The sequence below is a fragment of the Pimephales promelas genome, chromosome 13, assembly GCF_988280905.1.
Source record: "Pimephales promelas chromosome 13, fPimPro1.hap1.1, whole genome shotgun sequence".
Lineage (NCBI taxonomy): Eukaryota > Metazoa > Chordata > Actinopteri > Cypriniformes > Leuciscidae > Pimephales > Pimephales promelas.
Genome location: NC_142781.1, coordinates 23,380,913 through 23,403,149, shown reverse-complemented (window position 1 = coordinate 23,403,149; position 22,237 = coordinate 23,380,913). Strand labels below are relative to the sequence as shown.

Here is a 22,237-nt window from a genome sequence, read left to right as displayed (position 1 = left end):
TGTAGCTTCTTGCTCCAAGAAAGTGTTGTTAAGGTTTTTTTCCCCCTCATTTTGCCGCAAGTCTGGTTTTGATGCTTGCGTTTTGATGTCGGCGTTGGCTCTGACTGTTAGGTGTCTCGTGTCAGAGCACTAGGTAATTCCTTCCTCTCATGCCCTGTGGCACTTCAATCACCAACATGGTGGTCAATCTGCACTCGAGAGATGAGTCTGCAACAGCTTCCAGATATGGAGTGCAGATTTTTCTCCTTCTCCTTTTCCCAATATAAATACTGTGAGCCTTGTATGAAGTGAACTTGAGGTATGTGGGGTTGTTTTGGTCGTTTTCCATGCTGACTTGTTTGGCAGTCTCGCCTTCTCTGTTAGTGGAGCTCAGTGGGCCTTTGCCCCCTCCTCTTCTTTTTCTGTGTGAATGTAAACGCCACACAGTCCTGTCTGTGGTAATTAAACCTCTTGGGCAGCAGGAGGTGAAGTAAGGCTCAAATCCACACAGTGTGTCCGCCAATGACCCCCTGCAATCTTCGGTAATTCAACCACCCCCTCTGGCTGTGAGAGTCCTGTTTGGTTACACACCACCGGTTGGATAAACAAAAGTGTGCATGAAGATGAGAAAAGAGGAGTGGTGGAAACATGAGGGATGCAGTCTTATTAAGAAGGCACCAAAATGTGGCTTCAGCAAACATGTTGTGAAATTCTTGTGCACATCAGTAAAACATCTAAAACGTGTGCATATCACTGTTTAATGTGGTTATCAGACAGTGCAAACAAACTCAGGAACTCTTAATTGAATGAAGGCAGTTGGTATGTTTGCCTTATGGCTCGACTGCTTGCTCACTTCCTGTGAGAGACCCAGGCTCACTTCAAACACCACAATGCTTAACTACAATAATTTCATTGATTATCCAAAAAGGTTTAATTTTATAGGCTCTTGGTTTTTTACGTTTAAATTTGAAAGGAAATATGTTTTACCCTTCAAGCATTTAGCAATGAATGGACTACACTGCCATTCAAAAGTTTGATGTTAGAAAGATTTATATCAGCAAGGATACATTAAATAGACATATGGTATTACAAACAAATTCTATTTTAAATATACTATTCTTTTAAACTTTCTTTTCATCAAAGAAATTATGAAAAAAATGTACCACTGATGTACCACAAAACAGATTTTGTGAGAATAAGAGACTACAATGTTGAAGAGAGTGTATCTAAGAATAAAATTTAGTTTTATCTCTCAAACTAAAGCTACTAAAGCTACAACAGGTTTTTGTGTAGTCGAGTGACAGTATACATGATTCACAAATAATCAAATATTTTATAGAATGAATAAATGTTATGACACTTCTGTCTTTCCGAGAAAGCAGACAGAGGCAAGTCCATTGAAGTCCTATTGACATACCACTACCACATAATAGGTGAGCATTATCTCTGTCTATTTGTCTGACTTTGCAAAATTGGATTTCAGTCAGACATTAGCATTTACATTTCAAAATTGTTTCTTTAGTGCGACTAAAATCAAACATTTAAAGTGGACTTAAATACAGGAGAGAGGAAGAGAAATGAAAGCGTAAGCTTAAGTTCTATCAGAAAGACTCCACTGCCATGTCATTAATTTATAATTTCGTGCAGCCAATCACAGCTTGACATCAAATATAAAAAGACTGATCTTACCTTCCTATTTTGTTGACTGTACATGTCGTAACGAAGTTCCCCTCCATCCTCCCCACCAACAACAGGATGGGTCCCGTCCACTCTTTCGGTGGCAGGCTCCGCTCCCACCTCTTTCATAGGGCAGAACCTACCAGTTAACTTCCAAACATGGACGGCGTATGGGGCCTACACCAAAGAACTTTGAGACGGAGCTCATTGAGGGTTTACTTTTATTTTTATTGTCTGTAAAATCATTTTTAAAAATAAAATCAATTTCATACAATAATCCGCCATAGTCTTTTTGGTAGAACAACACTGTCTCAACAATAGTGCTTGCCGTTAAGGCTTATGGCCAATTTTGTAGTGGACACACTCTGGAATCGTTCATCCTCACCATTCAACACTCCAACGTTCAAAAAAATGTCCTGTGCTGTAAATTTTTACGTATTGTATATCTTAAAAATTACTGTCTTGTTTTTAAACGTTGCTGTTCCTGTTTCCTCTCCACCTGCATTTGTCAGGGAAATGAATAGGTCACACTGGCTAACCCTACAATTGTCCCAGGATGTTAACAGTAAAACTTAACGGTTAACACACTCCACGTTGTCTTGTGTGTTACAGCCACAATCCTTTTTTAGAAGCATTTTTGTAAAAGCAGGCTGCTCCTAATCTCCATCATTTAACTATAACCCCTGTTATCTCTCTTTTTGTTTCAAACAAGCAACAAAATCTGTGAACTGCCTAATTTAAGCAGCTCTTTAATGGGTGCATTGTTTATGTCATGCTTGTGTGTTGTTATTTTCTATAACTATAAAGACTTGCATTACATTTTTCCTGAAGCAAGTTGACAAAAGATGTTTTGCAGGTTAAGCTAGATAGTTAATTTTTCATTTTTTCAGATCTTTTATGTTGCATTTTATTAGGATAGGACCGTGATTTATTAATCAAGGACCGTGACGTCATACGGTATGGTGCAGCTGGGGCCCCACCCTGGAGCCAGGCCCAGGGTTGGGGCTCGTATGTCTCTCAGCCCGAAAGAGCGACGTGGGGCTGCCTTCCCATGGGGGGAACCGTAACAGGAGGAACTGTAAGGGGTCAGTGCTGAGAGCACCAGGTGCCTCAAAAACCCGATCCCTAGACAGGAAAACTAGCTCTAGGGATGTGGAACGTCACCTCACTCACGGGGAAGGGGCCTGAGATTGTATGTGAGGTTGAGAGTTTCTGACTAGAGATAGTCGGGATCACCTCAACGCACAGCTTGGGCTCTGGAACCACATTTCTTGGGAGAGGATGGACTCTTCACCACTCTGGAGTTGCCCATGATGAGAAGCTGCGGTCTGGTGTGGGTTTGCTTAAAGCCCCCCAGCTCAGTTGCCATGTGTTGGAGTTTACCCTGGTGAACGAGAGGGTCATTTCCCTCTGCCTACGGGTCAAGGATAGGTCTCTCACCGTCGTGTGTGCCTACGGGCCAAACGGCAGTGCAGAGTGCACACCCTTCTTGGGGTCTCTGGGACCGGCGCTAGAAAGTGCTCTGACATTCTACTGGGGGACTGCAACGCACACGTGGGCAGTGAGACCTGGAGGGGCATGATTGGGAGGAACAGCCCCCCGACCTGAACCCGAGCGGTGTTCAGTTATTGGACTTCTGTTCTGGTTACAGTTTGTCCATAACGAAGACCATGTTTAAGCATAAGGGTGTCCATCAGTACACTAGGACACCCTAGGCCGTAGGTCGGTGATCGACTTTGTGGTCCACTGTTCTCCACCTACATTGTCGAAGTGGCCGCTCAGAGTTGTGGCCGTAAGGTCTCCGCTGTCTGTCGAGGCGGCAATCCCCTAACCTGGTGGTGTACACCGGAAGTAAAGGATGCCGTCAAGCTGAAGAAGGAGTCCTATCGGGCCTGGTTGGCTTGTGGGACTCCTGAGGCAGCTGATGGGTACCGGCAGGCCAAGCAGACTGCAGCCCGGATGGTTGTGGAGGGAAAAACTCAGGCCTGGGAGGAATTCGGTGAGGCCAAGGACTATCGGCAGGCCTCGAAGAGATTCTGGCAAACTGTCCAGCACCTCAGGAGAGGGAAACAGTGCCATACCAACGCAGTTTACAGGGGAGGTGGGCAGCTGTTGACCTCAACTGGGGATGTCTTTGGATGGTGGAAGCAATACTTCGAGGATCTCCTCAATCCCACCATCACGTCCCATTGGGAGGAGACCCCGGGGAAGACCTAGGACACGCTGGAGGGAGAGTGTCTCCCGGCTGGCCTGGGAACGCCTCGTCCCTGGAAGAGCTGGAGGAAGTGTCTTGACACAGGGAGAGGGAAGTCTGGGCATCTCTGCTTAGACTGCTGCCCCACGACCCTGCCCCGGATAAGCAGAAGATGATATGATGATGTTATTCCACTTTCCTGATGCCAAATTCCAATTGTTCCCACATGCCAGTCTTCTTCTTTCCTCCTGTGGGCATAGCTTCAAATATCACATGGATAAAAGATGCATGTTCAGTCTCTTCTCCAATAAAAGATTTAAATTGAGAATCCTCTATTCTTTATTTCTTGTTTTTTCCTTCTCACACTTCACTCATGCCCATAGATATAGCTCTCAAATTACAGGATGGAAACATTTGTGAAAGTCTCCGAGGGCCTCATCACATCTCTCTCTCTCTTTGTCTCCACACTGAATCTCAACTCTAATCAATATTCTGCTGCCATGGTCCTAGGGCTGGAATGAATACCCTGAGATCATTTCTTATGAGAGACCACAGGTGTCAGTTAAGCTAGTTCAGTCTCTTTCTCTGTTTTTCATATCTCAGCAGATGGCTTGTGCTATTTACCTGTAACTCCTTATTTGCACATGAACTGAAATTTTAAAGCAACAGGCTGTGGTCTGTTTGCTTCATATCTCATTGCATTTTAATCCCTTTCTTTGCGCCTCATATATCCCCTTCACTTCAGATCATATTTCTAAAGTAGTCCGCTTATTAAATGCTACTTTTAAAGTGGGATCCAAATCAACAAATGGAGATTTCTCTTTCTCATGAGCATTTTGATTCAGATCACATTGACTTGCTAATGTGGGCGTGAGGAACAGCATCAGGCACGGCACAGCAGATGGAAGACGGTGGCAGCAAGGGCCCCACTGGGCCACAGAAACACAGGCACAAGGGGCATGGGGCCATGGAGGACGGGATACAAGGGATGTAGGAGGACTCAGAGCGACCCCAGGTTCAGGGTTCCTGCTGGCAGTCACTGCTTAAGACCGCAGGGGGTTAAGGTGGGAGTAGGACTCTGCCCTATCCTGAAGATGAGTGTGATATTGCTACCACCAGATCAATAGAAACCATGTTGAGAGAGAGGGAGGGTGTCTGTCTACAGATGTGGCCTCAGGGTTTTGTTATTCAGGAGGGCCTATTGGAGTTGTATAATATAATTGAGAAAAAGGAATGGCGTTCTCACAGTCTGTTGAAAATGAATTAGTGGAAGGTGTCTGGAGCATTTTTTTTCTCTCTGAACATATACATTTATTATTTATGTACACTGAGCATACACATTTTTATTAAGCTCTGATAATTCAGCATTTTTGCTTCAGTAAGACCAAAATGCAAAAGTTAAAATATAGTAAATGGTTTCATTTGCTACAGAAAACATTCTGAGATAGTGAGATACTTCAAGGGATCAACAAATTGCGCTTGTAAACACACATCTTTTCTCCTGGAGGCCAGATTTGGAGGACAAGCAAATTCAGACAGCTTTACGGCTCAATTTGTGATAGGTTATTGCCTAATAAATATGTTTTACAGCATTGTTTGTGACTTTTATATGTTGTGTAGCTTATTAATCTGATACTTCTGATTCAAAGTGACAAGCCTTGTTGTAGTGGGATAATGATATTAAAACGACAACGCCTTCACATAAAAAGGCCACACATAAAACGTCTCTTATCCACTAACCATGCATACGACGTCAACCTGTGTGTAAATGTTTTCACAAATAAGTAGTGATTCATCAAGTAAATATTTCCAATCGTTTTATTTTATTTCAATGAGTTGAAATTACTTTCAACTGATCAAACTTCATAGTAAAGACTTTTAAATCATTGTAAAAATTGCTGTTCTTAAGAAAAAAAAAATCATAGTTTCCTAAAAAGTATTAAGTAGCACCGCTGTTTTTAACATTAAAGATAAGAATAAATATTTGTTTTTTAGCATCAAATTTGCATATTTGAATGATTTCTGAAAATGATTTTTGAAAATGTCTAGGGTTACTAACCCTCATTCCCTGAGTAGGGAATGAGACGCTGCGACGATACTCGACACTTTGGAGAATGCCCCCGGCATGACGCGTCTGAAGTCTGTAATGGGTACCTGTAATGGGTCTGTAATGGGAAGGCTACCTTAAAGATACAAATTTCTCAGACACCCTATCCAATGGTTCGAAGGGTGCCAGAGATAACCCTTTAAGGAACACAGCCAATATGCTCTCTACAGGCCTCCTTAGAGGCAGCGAATTATTATTAAACTAAATTATTTGCAGTGAAATTCAAACTAAAGCACATTTGAAAAGAATAAACTCACTAGGTAATCTGAAAGTATGGAGATGCTAAGAGAAGAAAGACATGGAAAGGGCCTGTTGAAATGAATTTGCTAGTCTTGAATGGAAAAGCTAAGGGAGCTTTTGTTTCAAATTGTCCATATTTTAGTCCCCCTTCCTCAATGTCTTGCCCAACTTTGATAAAATACAGGCCTTATTCACTAAACAATAGATGGAGAAAAATGGCTTGCTCTTAATTCCCCCTTCCACAATCTATCAACCCCTAGATGTAGTTTGATTCCTGTGCCTCCACCTGCAACCAACTCGCTGAACAAATACATTGCTGTGCATCAAAGCAAAACCTTAAATGCATCCCCTATGTCTCTGAAGACCCCAACCAAATTTTCTTCCCACCTGCCCTTTCTGCTTTGAACTGCTCCGCAGTCATATCAGCAGTTGTTCTCCTATTTTACAGTAGATTAGCCATCAATAAAGTCAGAGACCATATATTGTTTAATTGACCCTGTCTTTAATAGGCCTTGGCTATGGCTTTTATTGCTTTATAATGGAAAGTCTTGTAGCATTGTTATAATGGCTCTAGTGACCATAAGTCACACAGAAAACAGCACTATCATAAAGGCCACACAGGATAGAGGCTAAAACCTTGCAAATTGAACATCATTTTTCTCCAAACAAACCCTATTTTAAGTTGCAGGCTTGTCAATAATCTTGTGACAGCTATTAAAATTTGTTGACCTTCCGAATCGGTGAGCCAGCCATAATTTATTTGCATTACAGTGCTGGTGACTGTCGGGATGCCGCTCGTGTTTGATCTGGCTGCCACACTGTAAAGAATGGGTCATTCACATACAAGGCTGTTGTGATTCCTGTGGGCCATAAGGTAAAAAAAGGTGTGTGGGGGTGAAAAACCAGGGAAAGGCTATACATTGTCAGCACGACAGCTTAGTTTGTATGAACTTGGCATTGATTAATCAAAATCTCCTGAGGCTACACAATAACTCAGGGATCCAGTTGTGCAGAGAGGATAAAGCTGTTTCACGGACCATCGTGGTTCCTCGTCCTCCTCAACAGCTGCATCTTTGTCCAAAAATGCAACTCTGTAATGGCACTTCAGGCAGGATTTTGTGTTCATGGAAAACTGTGCAATGTTTTATAGATATTTATTTGGGGGTTTGGCTTTATGATCAAATAATTCATTTGAAAAACAACAAAGACTTGAATAAAACACAATTATATTTATACACATTAATAATATTACTAAAATTGTTTCTCAATGTCTGGACTGGATGAATAATCATTCCCTGTTTTGTTGCATTCATTATTAACCCATTAAAAAAACACATCTTTGACTGTTTAAAAATGAGCTGGCACCAACTGTTGAGGCTCATATAAAAATCCTTTCCACCCAAAAGGTGTCCTGCCTTACAGCAAAACAACCAAGGCTATTTTTGTTTGATTGTTTTGGGGAGGGGAACATCACAATATTTATCCAGCAGTACACATCTATCCACTTCAGGAAACTTATCCAGATAACTTAACAGTCAAGACTGATCTAGACCATAGGAATATTTGTCTCCATTGGCCTGGTGTGCATGGCTGATGAACAGGCCATCCTGTCTGTAATTAGAGTCACCCCATCCTGCTCCATTTCTGTCTGTCTGCTGGGTCAGAGGTCAGTGCTTATAATTATATAGTCTAGAGGTCAGGGGCCAATATAGGCCGAGGTTTTGACTAGATCCCTCTATATCTCCCAGCATTGTCTGTAATGTGTCACGGGCTTGGTTGAAGCAGGATCAGAGTCACAGCAGTGTTTATTAAATAAACTAGATATCCAAGAACAGGTAGAACAAGAACAACCACACATAAAGTAACAACAACAGACAAGGAACAGACTGAAACACATGACTTAAATACACAGGGAACAGATCAGGGAAACAAGACATAGCTGGGGCAAATGAACTGATAATGACAAAAAGACAGGTTAAAAAACTAAATGCTAATGAAGGTGGGAAAACTAGGACACAGTTCTAAACCGATTGCACAAAGAGGGGGAAACACAGGGCATAAATGTGACAGATGCCCATAATAGACATACATTCGTAAAATATTGTCAAAGTCGTGTTTAAACATTTTATAACAATAGAATCTGAATGTTCTTTATCAAATGCAGTCATTTTGATGCTATTGATTACATCTAATATGGGTCATGTTGTAATTGGAAGGTGAGAAGACGAGGCTGATTTGCCCCACATGTTTCTTATCATATCTCCCACAATAGAACTTGGCACTATGAAATAATAGAGATCCTGTTGCTGGTTCTACAAACAGCTTTCTTTGGTTGTTCTTTGTGTATGCAGCTGGGTCTTAACTGCCAGATCACTGTGATTATCATCATTAACCCTTATCCTCAACCCAGAACCATGTGCTTCACTATGACAGCATGTTCTTCAGATATCCTTATACCCAGACAAGTTGCTCCAGACATTTGGCCTTTGGATGTTCCTTTGGTAACAGTTATTTCTCTTTCAGATAAGCATGCAACATCGAGATTAAAGGGATACTCCACTTTTTTTTGGAAATAGGCTCATTTCACCACTCCCCAGAGTTGAACAGTTGGATTTTACCGTTTTCGAATCCATTCAGCCGATTTTTGGATATTTAGAAGAATATCAGTAACCAGACAGTTTCTGGTCTCATTGACTTCCATAGTATATTTTTTTCCTACTATGGAAGTCAATGAGACCAGAAACATATTTGTTTAATGATATTCTTCTAAATATCCGAAAATCGGCTGAATGGATTTGAAAACGGTAAAACCCAACTGTTTAACTCTGGGGGAGTGGTAAAATGAGCATATTTCCAAAAAAAAAGTGGAATATCCCTTTAAGAATGTTACTGCTAGCAGGTTAAATATCTATATCTAGTACCAATAAATATCCAGGGCACTCTGACATTGAGATTGACCTACTCATTTATGTGCAGTAATGTTTCCCGCTTTTCACGTCATGTGGTTTGCAATGTATAGAGTACATGTGATACTAATAGGAATAAAAAATGTTTCCTAGATACAGCTCAAAGCAAATGTATTTGATTACAATATCATTAACTGTAAACAATCTGTGAAATTTACAATAAAAGTTGGGGGATGTCTGCATTTTGTTAAAATTATGATTTTTTTTTTATCTTAAACCTAAAGCCAGAAATTTTCTGAGAAAAAAAAAAAACATTAAAATGTGCTCTGGACAGGCATAGGCTAATAAACCACCACCAGAGAATGATGCAAATTGCACTGATGGCATATACCTGTCTTGAAGGTACTGTATGACCCAAATTTACTGAAATGCTTTTAAGTGATTATCTGCTTATTTACGCTGGGCTATTTACATGTTTGCTGTTTTTCATACATTAAAAGGCTATTTACAGTGTGAATCTAGTCACATGTTTATACTTAGAATGTGGGTCACATGATGCAGGTCACATGACAATGGGCTCAAAATGTTTTGCAAAAGCCCATGTTATAGCTGTATGTGTGGAAACGATCACCATGAAGACTAAGGCCTAATGACAGAGAGAGAAAAAAAAACTAGTGATAGAACAAAACATAAACTGCTGTCTGAGAGTGAAATTAAGTGTGTGTCTGGTTCTATTTGTAACAGCATATAAATGAATCGCTCTCACTTACTGATGAGTATCCTGCATGGTTGTCTTTTCGTCATTCCCTACTACAATCAACGCTAAGGATCCTTGGCAGGCAGACTGACAACTTGACTGATTACAATACTTGGACAGCCAAGAGAACGCTGAAGGTAGGCAACATTTGTCTTTTCTGTTTTGCTTATAGACTACAAAAATTTGACCTTTCTTATTTTTTTCATGGAATATTGCAGTGCTTATTATAAATGATTATATCCATGCACAGTGTTCTTTTTTATTCATGTGCCCTCATAATCTCTAATCAAAATAACTTCCCCTACCCCTTGCAATCTCTTCCCTTCTTTGATGACTTGATTACCGGCGTAAAGGCATCTGACAACCTGTCACTCACATGAGATCCCAGCAATAATAAATGACAGCATTTTAGTGATTTCTTTTTGTTTTTTTGTTTTGTTTAAGAAGCCGCTTTACTCAGATATACAGTAGTTTACAATAGGGAAGAAAAAACTATCGTCACTTCTGTTTAATGCCGACTTTAAAGCATTTTTTTTTCTGTTTCTCTACCGACAACTACAACCAAGCCATTAGTATGATGAGTGTATACATTCTGGCTCTGTGGTGCTTCACATCCAGCTCCTCCTCTCTGGAAGTAATGGGTGGAGCTTGAAGGTCCAGCCACGCCCTATTTGGGCCATGTCCGAATCCACTTTTGCTAATTTATCAACGGGAAAAATTGTCAAAGCATCCGGCGCATGGTCTAAAAGGGTTGCTCCTAATCTCATAAAATGGGTGTGTTTTTGGCATACATTAAACCAATCAGTAAATCATCACTGAACTTGTGTGCATTAAACCAATCAGAGTTTCATTTCCTATACGCTTTAAAAGCCGGTTGCACTCACGCCATGGCATTTACATGGAGGAATTTGCAACAGTAGAGCAGACCATCTACGGGACAAAGTGTACACGCGTTGTCGACCCGCCTATAGGCACACATTACTAATGCGCTTTTTTTAATAACAAAAAAATATCGCACCATTGACTTTAAACCAGGTATCATTTGGTCAATGGTGCAGTCTATTTCAGTTGCCTCAAAACACCAAAGAATCAACAATGCGCCTGAACACAGCTCATTTTCAGACCAGCACGCCCATGGGTGCACTAATGGGTGTAAATGCATTTGCTATTTAAATAATGTGGCAGGGTGTGAAAATGATAACTGCATCGGGCTGAAATAAGCAAAAAATTTGCATCACGCCTTGATTTTTCTTGTCATTACCTCCACAGCAGTCACAGTTTTCCTCTCAATAATATTCACTTTTAAATCTTAACATTTAACACCCCTCTTCAGTCAAGTCACCTCTCATTTAGCATGGGTCTGTTATGAACTCTTAAAGTTTTTGTGATGTCATGAGAAATGAAAATGTCTTGATGGATGAGACCCTGGACTTGTTGCTAAGGAACAGCTAAGTCTTTGATTAGTAGAGCTCCTGCAAGTCTTTGGTGACAAGACCTTCCATTAATTGACAGCTTCCTGCCCTCTGGGTCTCAGTACATCACCCAGAACTCTCCTGGTAAAAGTAGCTGCCAGGTTAGGAAAGAATAAGAGGGCATGTGTGTGTGTGCTCTGTTAAGCTGGCTGTAAACTTATTTGTGACAGAAATATATGGTTTTAATATATATCTTATCGGTCTCCCCCTGTGGACCACCCCTATCACTGTTACCCACATCTAAACATCACTAGCCATCTAAACATCTTTCACCACCTAATAAGAGTGTTTGGACACTTTTGAATGTCATTGGAAGATGCAACTAGCAATCGGAATCATGAAAGAATTTAAAGATTCTGGTAGCTTAAAGGGTTCACATTTAAAAATGAAAATTCGGTCATTATTGAGTCACCCTCATATCGTTCCAAACACATAAGACATGTCAGTAACAGCTCTGATTTAAGACCCATAGCTTGCTGTAATCTGTAATCTGTGTTTGATTAACTCAAAATAACAGATTTATTTGAGTCTTTTGTTCAGGAATTGTACTACGGGTTGTGCTACTGTATATGTTATTGATTCACTAAAAAGAACAGCCTCATAAGAATCATTCTTTCAGGAACGTACTGCACTGGTTGCGCTGTGTGTTTTTTTTTATTAGTCAAGTCATGTCAAGTCACATTTATTTACTTAGCTTTTTACAATCTAGATTGTTTCAAAGCAGCTATACAGAGACAACAGGAAAATAATGTTTGCAGAAAAAAATAGCATCACAGTCCAGCTGGACTCAAGTTCAATGTAAGTTCAATAATGTTTCATTTTTGTTGTATAAAAAAGTTATTAATTTAGTTAATTTATACATGTAGCTGCTCTGGACAAAGCCGTGATGTCATCATTCAGCTCAGTTCAGTTCTCATATAATGGTGTCAATGCAGACAGATCAATATTATTGTTGAATATTAAATTAAATGTTAAATTTAATGTCCCCAACTAAGCAAGCCAAAAGCCAATGGCAACAAATGTATCAAATACAGCACTAAGATTGAGCAACACTAATAGAGAGATACAACCAAGATCGGATTATAAGAGCAAATCTTTTTTAACTCTAATGAGAGCAGTCTCAGTAGTACTATGGTACGGATTAGCAAAAAAGAACCATTCCTTTGGATAGACTACACTGGTCGTGCTGTTTATGTTTGATTCACTAAAAAGAACTGACTCATTATAGTTATTCGTTCAAGATTTAGACTGCACTGAATGTGCTGTGCTTCTGTACCGGCGTTGTGGCATTGCTGAATAAGCAAGAAGGAAGTAAAGGAAGCTCCATGCTCCATTAGTTGTTTTTTTTTTTTTATGCATTAATGGAAGAAAGCCCATTAACAGAACTGAACAGTCATTCAGTTTAATTTTTTTTTCTTTTTTTTCTTCTTTTTTTATGGAAATGGTTCAAAATAAAAACCCATCTTTGTGGTATGACCTATCAACTGCAAATCATTATGGGTAGATACAGGGGTTTCATTCAGTGAAGATCATTGTTAGAGGGCAGCCCAGTAGGACTACAGGAGTGAGATATGATATGGGCCTAGCAAGTGATTTCAAACAGGGCAGCAGGGCAAATGGTCCCTATGTCTGCTGCTTTTGAGGAGCAATTTTTCATTTGACCCACATAAGAAAGCAATTTGTTCCAATACTATCAAACGCATACAGCATTCTTTTGATGGCCTATATTAAATAACCTGTCCATCTGTGTTTGATATGTTGGTCTGTGCTTTGCTTCCTCTGTGGGATTGTGTGAAGTCATATCAAATCAATTTCATCCTCAAAGTAAGTAGCCTGTGTTTTATGCATATTCTGTGCTTGTTAATTGGGATAATGGGTGTGATTAAATAGCTTTTTCCAAAAATAAACAAACCATTTTATTGGAAATGTGTAGTAGATTATATTTTGAATAGACTCTGAAGGCTCACAAGAAGATGCAAGCATAGACCTTAACAAAAATGCTTTTGAAATGATTTGAGTGTAAGCGACCCCATTTAAAAATGTTGTCACATTTTGAGTCTGAATGAAATTACATTTCTGTGTATGGCTGCGATAAAACCATGACATTTCCAAGTAATTATCTCCACATTACAGCCGAATGTTTGCTAAAAGGATTATTTTCACCTTCTGAGCTGCCCTAAGCCGAAGCGTGTTCTCTCTCTCTCTCTCTCTCTCTCTCTCTCTCGGTTAGTCATTTCCAGTGTGTTGTCACCGAATTTGACATTGTCATGCACCTGGCACTTGTCCTGCATACAAATACATCCTGCTGCTCTCCCCATCGCAATAGCCTAGGTCATTTAAAATGGTAATGCTTCATTTCCTGTCAGTGAAGATTGGTTCTTGTTAAATGAGGAGGGTGTGATTGGAAGAAAACCATATACAGATGACTGCCTCCAACCCTCACCTCTCTTTTTCAAGCTCTAATTAGAATTGGAGAAGTGGCCACTTACTCCCATTGAATACTTTATCAGTGACATGATTCAAAATCAAGGACAACGGGTATAAAGGACTTTATAAAGGACTCATTTGCACTGTAATTAATTGGGCTAGTGGACACCCTGTGTGAAATTAAAAGCAATTAGGCTCTGACCGCCCTCAATAACCTATTTAAAAGCTTCTGTATCCACTTACTCAGCAGGTAGAAAATCAGTGTATCTCATTGTTCTTTTGCTTAGCATGCCCTTCTGTGAGATCTTCACTGGAAGATAACCACACACCTGCCTAAAACACAATCCGTTTTCGGATTTTTTTACGGGCAAAAAAAAAGAAAGAAAATGCTTGTCTGTGTGAATAATGATCATGCATGAAGTAGAAAGATAGACCACAAAACAGAATAGCCTAGCATTTCAGCTTATGAAAAGGGTTTTTTTTTTCATCTTTTGTCTTTTGTTTTAAGCTAAATTTCAATTGTCATAATGTAGCAAAAAAAAATAAAAAATACAACATATTATATTGTGTTTTATATATGGGCCCGTATGTTATTATTAGAATAATATAATCTAATAATAATAATTATTATTATATATATGTAGACTATTATTATTATTGCAAGATTATATTATTATAATATAAAATATGAATTTTTACGTGTACTAAATTTGTAAATTATTACTATTTTTTTTTTACTACACAGCTAAATGTTGTAGGATTATTGTCTTGTAATAAATTCAGTTAATTATTTAATAATAAATAAAATATATATATTTTAATTTCCACCCCCATAAGTACATTTTTGGCACTCCAACACACCCCAGACGTTCAAATTCAGTCGAGAATTCGGTCGCCCGATGGAGAAAATCACATTGGTCTGTTTCGAGGACTGGTCATCATTGGCTGCTTTTGTTGCACATACCTGACAACTCTGACACACACCCTTGACCAATATGATACAATATTTGTCTCTGTTATTTTTTTAAATCTTATAATAATATAATACTTAATAAAGAATTTAAGCCTCTGTATCATGCATATGTATGCTACTGTATATGTAAACCAGAAATAATAATAATAACAATAATAATATTTTAATAACTTGTATTTTTAAAGTTTCCATTTAGTATCAATACAGTATATTATAACTTTTTAACGCTATCAATATAACTCTTGGAAAATTTAGAGCAAAATCTTGGGCAATTTAGAGCAACAGAATGAACTGTTGTAGTCTGTACTGTATAATTATTAATGATTAAAATGAGCTGAAGGACATGAAAACGAATTGGTCACACTTTCCCTTTTTTATAAAAGTGAGAAAATGATAACCTATTTACCAGCAAAAAAAAAAAAAGTCTTTCCTTTCCTCCACAAATATGTTTGCCCCTACATTAGCAAGTCTGTGGACTGTGTGTGTCTCTTGGCTAAGATGAAATGACATGGAAGCAGTGCAGTCCTCATTCAGTGTGGAGGTGATTCATGGGCCTGGCGTCTAGGAGCAGCACATGTGATTTTCTGCCCAGGTGCACCAGATCTGTCTCATCCAAAGAAACTCTCTCTCCCCATCATCCATAACCCAGGTCTCCACCTCACTGATGCATTACTTGTTAGCGTTAGCTTGCTGTCTGATTAATTATCGTGCCATAGAGAGCTATCTGTATCTGCCTCTGTGTGAACATCTCTGCATTCTCCAAGCCCACACCACTCTCTCAATGCCCCGGAGAGGCTTCCTTCTCACTGGCCTGTTGCACTGTCTGTTTGTACTGAGAAGTTGCAGAAGGGTTCAGTTGTGATATGATACAATGGCTGTGGGTTAAACATTAAATCATGTCTAAAGAGAGCATAAATGAGGTATGTTTTATTGCAGCAGAAACAAACATAAGCTGGACAAAAGAGGATGTCTGTTCTTGAAAAGTTGAGCAGTACCATATGTTAAAAGCCTGTCAGACAGATAGCATTTTCCAATAATGTTATTATGAAGAAAATATTGCTTTACATCTGATAAACATCCATCATATTATGTTTGATGTTTTCCAGAACACATTTCTGGAGTGACATCGCTGTTCATCTTACTTTGCATCCATCTTTGAGCAGCCAGCATGAAGATCTGTGAAACTGCATTCAGGATCTATTGGGATGAATCCAGGAATCCAGGTAGGTCTATCCACGCTGATCTTAACGCACCAGCAGTTTGTTAGTTCAGCTTTCTGACAAGCAAGCACTGGTTTTCCCATTGCTTTGATCTTGAGAAGTGAATCTGCTTTAAGCTCATACCAGAAAGCAGATCTGTCTGGCTCAAGAGCATGGGCAAGGCCTGGGGTGGAAATGAACATCACACACACACACCCACACAGGAGAGAGTGCGAGAGGGAAAAAGAGAAGGAGAGCATGGCCGTAGGGGCTTTGATCTCAAGTGGCAAATGCTGATGGAAAGGCCCAATGCATCAGCTAACTTTCATTTCTTTTTTCTCTTTCTTTTTTTCATTTTTTATGCAGACCTCTTCACTGAAATGGTGCCTGGCTGAAAAGAGGGAGTGTTTGGTTGTGTACGTGGGAGGGGAAAAAGGGCACAGCAATAATCTGATATACCTACATACATATCTCTCTCCTACTCTTTTTCAGTTTCTTTCTTATTCCTCTTTTATTTCACTTGCTTTATTGGGATGACCATTTGTTTCAGTTTTTCCAAAGCATGTAGGCAAAAAGAACTGAAAATGTTATTTAACAGGAACAATCTTAAACTGGGGTTAATTGTTTTTTTTTTTATTATTATTATTTTTCATTAAATTATCTTTGCATTCAGAAATAACAATGAAGCAAAATTGGAAAGAAGGTACTTTTCCAGATATCAATTTTAGACGGAATATATATATATATATATATATATATATATATATATATATATTCGGTTGTTAAGTCTGACGTCACGCGTGACGTTTAGCCTCTTCCGGGTCCAAGCGCTCCGCTCGTCCATATCTAATTAACGTTACAACCCATAACGTTAGACTAAGCCCTTTTCTTAAAGGACTGGCTTCGCTTCAGCGCCAGTGGGTGTTAGGGATAAAGGAAAGAATTGTAACTTACCTTATCAACTGCAGCCATTTTCTCTTTTCTTTCTCCTCACAGGGAAAGCGGTAGAATGACAGTTGAATGTCACTTGTTTTTTTTAACTCCGATCTATTTAAACAACATGGGACACAGCACTGCGGCATGTTAAAACTCGGGCAAAAGCGGTAAGCAGATAGAGAGGACCCAGCATTTGGACCCGGAAACAGTATTATCAGAGCGTGATTACGTCACGACTTAACAACCGAATATATATATATATATATATATATATATATATATATATATATATATATATATATATATTCATTTTCATTTTTTTATTTGTATTATTTATTTATTATATTATATTATTATTCATTATTTATTTAAATAATAATCAAGTCGTGTTTATTTTAATAATCAAGTCATGTAATTTTAAATGAAGGCACAGACCAAGTATTAAGCAACGTGGATGGACAAATGATCTGAACAAAACACATGAGGGCTTAAATACACAGGGAAACAACAAAATGAATGACAGGTGCAATGACTCAAAAAATAAATGAAAAATCAACGAAACTGAAAACAAGGTAACACAACTAAAACACACGAAAAACCCAAAACTGAAACAAAAACATGATAACTCGTATCAGAAATATAGCACAAACAGACAATTCAAGAAAAAAAAAAAAAACGACAAATAAGCACATTGTAGGCTACTGTTGTTGTTGTTTTGTCTACCCTGTTCTTCAATATTTCAGACATTTTAACAGTGTTTGATGTTTCAATTTTTTTTTTTTTTTTAAATATATCAGTACCCGAATGAGATTGTCATTGACAGGCACACAAACATTTTCTGTTTATAGATACAATTTGGTGTTTGGCTTTTGCTGTTTTTAGATTAATACTGTAAAAGGGATCAGTTGACTTATGTTAAAAAAAAAAGTGAGGAAACCCATTGCTTTAAAACTATTAAGTATATAAACATCATGTAATTGAAAATGTGAACTTGACAATTCCACATAGCTTAAGTTTAGGCTATTTTACACAATAATTTTAAGGCAACGGGTTTCCTTACTTGTTTAAGTTAAGTCAAGTGATCCCTTTTTGATGGTCCTTGTCTTCATTTAAATTAGATGTCATGATGAACATGTTTAGATTTAGATGACCATATCTAGATCTACTCCATATTGTAATGTGTGGCAGTAATGGCTTTATTATCTGTATTTTTTGGATAGACATTGAAGGACAGCATTCCTAAACGCACGACTCCACTCAACACTTAACGCTTGTATAAAGTAAACTTATGAATTCCTGGTCAGAATTTTACGATCTGTCTCTGCTGTTCCACTTAACTCTGTCTGTTCACACAATCCAGAAGGATAAAGTTGTCTCTCCACACAGGCGTGCACCTGTCGTCTGGTGTAGAGGCTTTGCTGTTTCCGTCTCCTGTCTCACTTGGGACCGTTTAGTGCATCATAACATTTCATCCCTGTAGAATAAAGTACATGTAAAAGACTGCACCTGTCTTCCAGTGCTGAAGACTTTTGTACCATTACAGATCTAGTCTCAACATTAACAAGCTGCAGGTGCTCAGAGAGACCGAGTACAGGGAGCGAGGAGAGCTGCTAATATGGCATATAGAGTTACAGGGCCATCTGGGGAAGTGGCACCATTACATCAGCTTTGGGCACGGACCTGCCGTACTGCAAGTGTGTTCTCTGGCAGAGATGGGCAGCAGCTCATCACTGATTTTTGGCAGAAGCGTCTCTCTCCGGTTGAGATGGGCTGTTCGAGCAGCATCGGGTTTAGCGGCGGGAAGTTCTGTATGTCCCTGTTATTCAACCATCTTGGGGAAAAGCCTCGCCTAGGGCAATTGGTATCCACTCAGTTACATTTGCTCAGGATAAGTTAATATCACAGAAAGAAATGGCTTTAGGGGACGCAGACTTGCAGCAAATAATGTGGAAACTTTGTGTTATTGGAAAGGGGAAAAGATGTGATTTGTTTTTTTTAATTTGCACACAAAATAAATTTCATTAGAGAAAGTAAAAGAGCAAGTTTTTAATTGTTATAATTATTTTTTTAGGGGTCTCTAAAGCGCTTTCCCACAAATCGAAATTAAGAGACAATATTTTTAAAATTCATTAGTTCATTAGTAAAAGTACTTACATTTTTATGTGGAAAAACAAAACACAAACATAGAAATGAATTGATTGCAATAAAAAAATCTAATTTTTTTATATAAAAAAGTAAAGAGGTAGACCATTCCAAAGTGATGGGATGGTTTTAGATATATTAGTTAATAAAGTCTTCACTTTCTCTATCTTCTCTTAGCACCAGCTTTATTTCAGAGGGAGGATAGAGGGGTTTCCTCCTGAGACTGCAGAGGAACAGATTGTGGAATTACTATTGGGCTACAGGAGTACCGGACCTGCAGGCTTCTGGCACATGAAGAATCACTGGAGCATATGTCGCCAGCATGATTCATTCATTTAAATTTATGGAGTGGAAGTGGGCCAGGTAGTGCACTGTGGTGACTGTCAACAGCACCTCCATCTTCACACACTTCACATACACCCGTCCCACCATACCATATGTCCCGCGAAACACCATTTCTAATGGACAAGGACAGCTGTATCAGGTCAGTCCAGCTTTGTGCAGGCACACAATGGGAACCTTTGGTGTGGAAATTAATTAGGCAGGTGCAAACACCCACTAGCTTCGCTCTGATTGGCTGGGCCTCTCAGACAGACTTTCTGCTCTTTCATTTTCTGTTATGCCTGCTGGTTCTATTTATATTTAGGATTTAGCATCTTAAACTTCATTGTAAAGGTCTGAGCTATCGTATAACAAAGTCTGAAGGAAAAATCCTGGCATTTTAAATGACCTGTAAGTTGGCATGAGAGGGGAAAAGAACAGCTTTTGATGTAAGTTATATTTATTAATTTATCATTCTGTCGTTTTTAAAAGGACAAATTAACCGTCCTTGTTGTTTAATACAGTTCTTTTTTTATAGAACAACATTATCGTTCTGTCCTTTCTGCTTTTGACTATTTCAACATTTAAATGTAATGTCCATGTATTTTGAAAGTGACATGGTTTCCAAGCATGAGAGACTGTATAAAACAGTATATATTTTATAATAATTAAATTTAAAATAAACATTTTATGTTAAAATGTAGGAATCATTCCTACCGCTTGCCCCACTAAAGTTATGACCCTGCAGACACGATGGGTCAGAGTTTTATTTCAGCAGGTTGTCACTCAGGTATGTCTAGCACATTGAGCAGTGCCTGGGCATGTTTCCAGGAATAAGCCATTTGTGAGCACTATTTGATATTCCCTCACTGTTTGGGCTACAACCTCGACCCAACAGCAACACTTCAGCATAAATCCATTATTCTTTTATAACTTAATGGACCTGAACTTAACTATGGACAGCTCCTGAAATGAAATATTACACATTAACTTAAGAGGCTTTATTGATTACTCGGTCACAGATAAAACAGCTCAAGGCATAATACCACTGGGCAGTTGTTTGTTTGAAAACTTCTGTTGGTGGTGAATCATTTTAATTCTAAATTAATTTTAAACTCTTACCATACTTCATTATAAATTGTCTCTGATGGGCAGACCATATGTCTTATCTGTCTGGTGTAAGCTTTGGGCTTTTGGAGTGTTTTAGCTTAAAGGTCCCTTGACATGAAATATTCACTTTCGTTTTTTTAACATTAATATGGAGCGAATTATGTGCCAAAATTAAACAAACAAATCCAGAATTTTGCAAACGAACTCAATCTGCTTTGTAAAGGAAAACTCGCCTCGCAAAACAACAGTAAACAATTTGCAAAAAGCAGAACACATTTCTGTAGTAACCAATTTTGTGTTTTACACATGTAAATAAATGATCCTTGATAATTTCTACCATCTTTGGAATTCGAAAATGTCTGTTTTTAAATAATAAAAGTACTTTTAAATCATAAATTATAGGCTACGTTTACTGCAGACATATTGGGACGTCATGTTTCTACCTTAGCTGACAGCGAACAAACAGCGCTACAGAGCGCATTTCGTCACTACCTTGAAACCAACTTTTCCACTACCTTGAGTTGTGACACCCTTGTCAGTGGTGTAAAATATATAGTTGGATTGTTTCATGTAACTCGTGTAAACCGTAAAACAGCATGTTGTGCTCAAAATCAAACAATGCTTGCTTTCAGATCATACACACATGAGTCAATATAAACAATATTCACAACATACAGTAGAACAAAGAATCCAAAGCATGCAGTTACAGAATAGTAGTAATCACAACTTACAGTAGAAAGGGGAATAAATTGTATACTGTATGCACTGCAAGTATATTATTGTACTGAATATTGTATAGGCCTATTGAATGTCTGTACAGCACTTGCATACTGTAAAAATACAGTGACCCAACTCTAACTGCAAAAGTAAAAACACTAAATGACTCTAAACTCTAAATGAAAAGCCTATTACAGTACACTCAGAAGAGTTGTGCAACTGCAAAATCAAGGTCAATGAGAGATTCATTCTGCCTCAGCACATCTTCATACTGGGTCCTGCCTGAGGACTTTGTTCACATCACAGACAGTGTTGTCTCTTGCCAGGCAAAGGGGGAAAACCCTCTGGTGGGCCGGATCTAGCCTTGGCAACATTCTCCACACCTTGCTCTTTCTCGTCCTCATCCTCTTCCTCCTTGTTCACCACCTCTTACAAGTACTCTTCCTTCTCTTACACATACTCGTCCTCCTCTCCCTCTTAGATTGCTTACATCCATTGTTGGTATCAGTGTAACATTTTGAGTCAATTTTGGCACTCTAAACTGACTTGCATTATGTATTATGTCATTGCGTGTAAAGGATGAAAACTGTGTTGTAGTTGTGTTTAACGTTTGCCTGCCTGCATTTTAAAACATTAAAAGCATCACAGTGCAACATGTGTTTAGAGATTTGCAAAAAGAGTGCATGAGATTTGCAAACAGTGTCTTCTTGACTACCTGAACTTGTTTAATGTTTTACAGAAAGAGTGATATATTCAACAAATTGGTTAAGGATATTAAGATTTTGGTTCCAGGAATGGGATGTCAGTGACATTCATTTGAATTCATTTTCAACAAGTGACTTACAGCGTGAATAAGTCTTTTGAATCACTCACTCAACCAATAAGCGTCTCATTTGACGCTTATGTGCGTTGGATGTCTACACTTTGGCAAAAGTGTCGTATATGACGCCTTGGAATGAGAATGCTTTGGTCATTCACGACCGAAAAGTCTTTATTTACTAAAATATGCACAAAGCGAGATACACTGCAGTTGATCAAACGGATCTAGTAGTATTTCTTCACAATTCGTTCACTTAAAAG

General features: G+C 38.6%; 1 protein-coding gene across 5 annotated transcripts in view; it reads left to right on the top strand.

Annotated features, from left to right (window-relative positions):
- The window catches only part of rnf144ab (ring finger protein 144ab), a 73,991-nt gene that overhangs the window by 5,560 nt on the left and 46,194 nt on the right, over positions 1-22,237 (top strand). The window contains exons 2-4 of one of the 5 annotated variants that reach the window (XM_089118660.1): positions 9,848-9,997; positions 15,839-15,955; positions 19,187-19,372. The gene's annotated coding sequence lies outside the window, so the exon portion shown is untranslated. Of the gene's footprint in view, positions 1-9,847; positions 9,998-15,838; positions 15,956-19,186; positions 19,373-19,667; positions 19,780-22,237 lie in introns of those variants that run through there. The other 4 variants (XM_089118662.1, XM_089118661.1, XM_089118663.1 and 1 more) reach the window with 4 other exon arrangements.